Consider the following 4,543-nt stretch of genomic DNA (forward strand, 5'->3'; position numbering starts at 1 on the left):
ATATATATATATATATATATATATATATATATATATATATATATATATATACACACACATATACACATATACACACACACATACACACACACATCTATATATACACATATATATATATATACATACATATATGTGTGTGTGTGGAGAGAGAGAGGGAGAGAGAGATAGCTGAAAACATATAAACAAATATTGATTAATAGACGAAATGAATGAGAAATGATTATATATTTGAGAACAACTTATTTTCTACACTTGTGAAATAATGGGCAATTAATCACTATTGATTGAATTTCTTTCGTTCTGAACCCACTACCTCGTATTCATATACTATTTAAATATTGTTCTATATAAATCAGCTTACAAATATTTTATCATTTTCAAGCAACTGTAAAAAGGTATTCCAAATAGATGTTAGCATACGCAAGTGTTCTAAGAATAGTTCACCGGTTTAGTGTGATTATCATTGTGCTTTCTCCCTAGAAGTATGTTCAGAATACACAAGTGCATTGCTTTCATTTCTTAGGATAGCAAATATAACAATTTCCATAACACTAAGCTAAATTCCTCACTTTGAATTTGACATACATTTCTTTTATTATTAGATGCAACACAAGTAGAATATCCAGCATTACCCAGCTTCAAAATTAGCTATAAATAGACTGCAATTTTTATTAATGAAAGAAAATTCGGTTAATAGAACATCACTGAATTCGTCTTTAAAACAATTTTGCATTTGCAAGTAGAATCGGAAATGATTTCCAATGCATATATATTAGTCGTGTATCTGAAGCACTGTCACAGATAAGCCATAAAGATTACTAACATATTTTTATATTAATTATAGATTGACTTACATATCTAATTCAAGCATATTAAAATAAAAACAGTTATCTCTCAGTGAACACAGAATTAAATAATTTAATTTCATTTGAAAAAGATATATTTTGCGTAATACATGATATTGTATCCTATCCTTGAACTTCCATAATACTTCGAACACTGAGAAATGAGGACAAATTGGTGTCTCCGGTGAAAACCACCCATGAAAATATAGTTATGTTTATAAATCAAGGAAGCTGGATAATGCAGTAATAAATAAATAGTATCAATGACTGAGATCAACCTAAATTTATATGACATAAGATTTGCACCCATCACATTCTAGGCAGTTCTGAAGATTGTCATGGAATATTATGTCATGGAATATATTGTCATAGAATGTATTCTGAATATTGTCAGGATATATGTTTTGCGTTTTACCAATATGAGCATATATATAATGAAATTATTGACACTTTCAGCCCTTCAACATATTACATATAACTGGCCAGTAGCAAAGTAGTATTTTTCAAAATTTAGGAGTAACTCTCAAAATTAACTTTGGTGGGTGGGTGGATCTTTTGATTGATAAGGTAAAACTCAGATATTCTTGAGACTGAAGTATAAGCGAAATTTTGGCTATAATGACATTCTATCATTTGGTGTACTCTGTACAAATAATAGAGTCAATGACATGTGGTATAAACTGTTTAACCATTAGTCTTGTGCTATTTCTCAACACAGCAGATCTGAATTATGCATCAGCGTCATTGGAGATCCTTTATTCAGAAATGAAATATGTGTGTCGATATGTATTGAGATTCTAAATTTATGCACAGTAGTGAACGGGTGTGTATTGATTTGTAGTTATGTCTATTTCCTAGAAGTGCTTGCAACAGCTGCCATCTGTTACTTTTCAACCAAACACTTCTTTTGGCACAGTTACTAGTGAGTGTTAAAAGTGGTACAGGCTCTGCAACATGCTACACAGGTCCTCAAAAGATCTCTGGATGCCATTCAGAGATCATCCCAGATAATTATTTGGCATTTCTTAAGATTGTCCAATTACCGAATGGTTTGCGATATTGCAAATAATTGTGTCATTTTAGATTCAGTTGATAATTCTCAATACATGTCTGTATATGCTTCTATATGTTCACTGAGAGATAACTGTTTGTAGCTGGGAAATAAAATTTATGCTTCAGGCAGCATTATTTATTTTCTGAATCCGTTTGTTCTATAAAATTCTCGCTACATACTAAACAAGTTATTACAAGAATTAGTTTTCTTGGCGAAAAGTTAAGATTAATTGATTTGAAAGATTGTCTTTATTGAAAATGGAATTCTGAATCTTTGGATAATTTAAGACAAATTCCACAGTTGGGTAGCAAATAATTTTTTGAGTGATAGTTCTCATGTCGTTTAATAGTGTTCAGCATCTATTAACATACATACATGCATACATATATACATGCACTCATATGCACTCATGTGCGCCAATGCATGTTATATATATATATATATATATATATATATATATATATATGTATATATATATATACTTGGAAATGGATGCGTGGCGTTCAACCAAATTATTATATAAATATATATATATATATATGCATATATGCATAAATATATGTTCACACACACACACACGCATATGTATATAGATATGCATATATGGGTAGAAGACGTCACAAAGCGTAAACAACATGAAATACGAAACTAAAGTTGCGTACGTATTTCATGTTGTTTACGTTTTGTGACGTCCTGTACCCATATATATATATATATATATATATATATATATACAGGATATATACATACATATATACACACAACTGCTGGACAAAAATTGTTAACAATGCTATATATCTGCATAGGAGTTAAATGTATTCTCTCTATTGTTCTACTATAAATTGGAATTCTTTTCCTTCTCTTATTATCAGGTAACAACAAAGGAATATCAAGTGAAAAGAAAACGAAACACAAATCACCACAAAGAAGTTCAATATCAGTGCAAAGTAAAGCAATACCAACATCAAACGAACCAAGCTAGATTAAAGTCGATCAAAACAAACCAGATATATTTGACAAAATTTCTGTATAAGGATACTTTACTGTTAGCGGCTTTGATGTCTTCCCTCAGTGGATATTACGGGATTTTCAGCGCTTATCCTTATATGGAAGCAGGTTAGTTATCGATATTTTTATATCTTTGTTTAGTTGAATTTACATTTTATCTGCGTCTTTTTCTACAAATTCATTTTGAACATCAATATATACATAAACAAGGAATTGTGCGCAAATATTATGCTTATAGTCTTTCTATATGCAACTTTGTGTTTGTAACATTCAGACCATTCATTAAATGTACAATTTATATACATTGAACTATAAAACAAGAAAATAATATTGTAAGCAATTTGACGAATATCTACCTCATCCACTTGAGACAGTTGTCCATTACATTTACGTAATATGCTTTGTTGCAGAAATGAAGACGGCTTTTTTGTTGTTATTGAAATCACATTGTTTTGCCTATTAACATACATTAACATTATTTTCTTCTAAAGATAATTTTGCAATTATTAATGACACAATGATGCACAAATTCATAAGCAAATGCACACACGCGCGCACACTCACACACATATGTTTTATATAAACACATATATATTAAATATTGCACGTATATCAAATAATATTGCACATATATCAAATAATATTGCATAACAGTATAATACACACATATATATATATATATATATATTCTCTTTTGACTCGGATCGGTGCAACATCTGTCCTTTCTTCTTCAACACTATTCTACCCACAATATACAACCGTCACTCTTTCCATAAAACCGATTGAGTCCCTTTCACAACTACAAATCTCATTTACCATTCAAAATTCTGACTCCGAAATTTCCTATACATCGAACATTCTGGACGTCTCTTGAATGATGAATTCACTGAACTTCCGGGAAGTATCTAGACTCGCAATGACTCCTCTGTTGTACGCCTTTCTACTCTGTACATCTCTACATGTTCAGTGTAACTCTATACCGTTATTTCTCAGACTCATGTATCCAATGCAAAGATACGTTCACGTTCAATCCTCAAATATTCATGTTATCATGCACACCTTCACAGCCAAACTCATATTCATCGATGTACATATATAACCATACTCACACCACAAACGCACTACAGATTTGTACGCATGCATATATATATATATATATATATATATATATATATATATACATGTGTGTGTGTGTCTCTCTTTTACTCTTTCTCTTTTACTGTGTATGTATTTGCAAAGAAAAATATGATTTAATTCATACCACGATCAAATGGTTTTTAATAAGTGTATTGAAACAATATAACAAATAGTATAACTTGTCTAGTATTACTTTCAATCTTGTGACAAGCAAGACTTAGCTGTGCGCTAAGTCATAGACTTGTATCAAAGAACACAGCTTAATACAACTAACTGGCTCTTGGTGGCTTAATGAAAGTCAAACTCTGTGAGATGTCTATTCTCTGGGAAGCCCACTCTGTTGCAACCTTTCCGGTCAGGCTGGCTATCATTACATACATAATACATCTGTGGGGGATTGAGTTATGTGTGTGTATGTATGTATATATATATATGTGTGTATTTATATATATACACACAGACACACAAACACACACACGCACACACACATACCCCCCCC

At 30.9% G+C, this 4,543-nt stretch overlaps 1 protein-coding gene across 4 annotated transcripts in view; it reads left to right on the forward strand.

Annotated features, from left to right (window-relative positions):
* Window positions 1–4,543, forward strand: part of LOC106869300 (uncharacterized) — a 280,230-nt gene that overhangs the window by 97,330 nt on the left and 178,357 nt on the right. For all 4 annotated transcript variants that reach the window (XM_014914977.2, XM_014914976.2, XM_052969190.1 and 1 more), the window contains exon 2: window positions 2,772–3,015. The gene's annotated coding sequence lies outside the window, so the exon portion shown is untranslated. The remainder of the gene's footprint in view (window positions 1–2,771; window positions 3,016–4,543) is intronic.

The sequence above is a fragment of the Octopus bimaculoides genome, chromosome 7, assembly GCF_001194135.2.
Source record: "Octopus bimaculoides isolate UCB-OBI-ISO-001 chromosome 7, ASM119413v2, whole genome shotgun sequence".
In the NCBI taxonomy this organism is placed as follows: domain Eukaryota; kingdom Metazoa; phylum Mollusca; class Cephalopoda; order Octopoda; family Octopodidae; genus Octopus; species Octopus bimaculoides.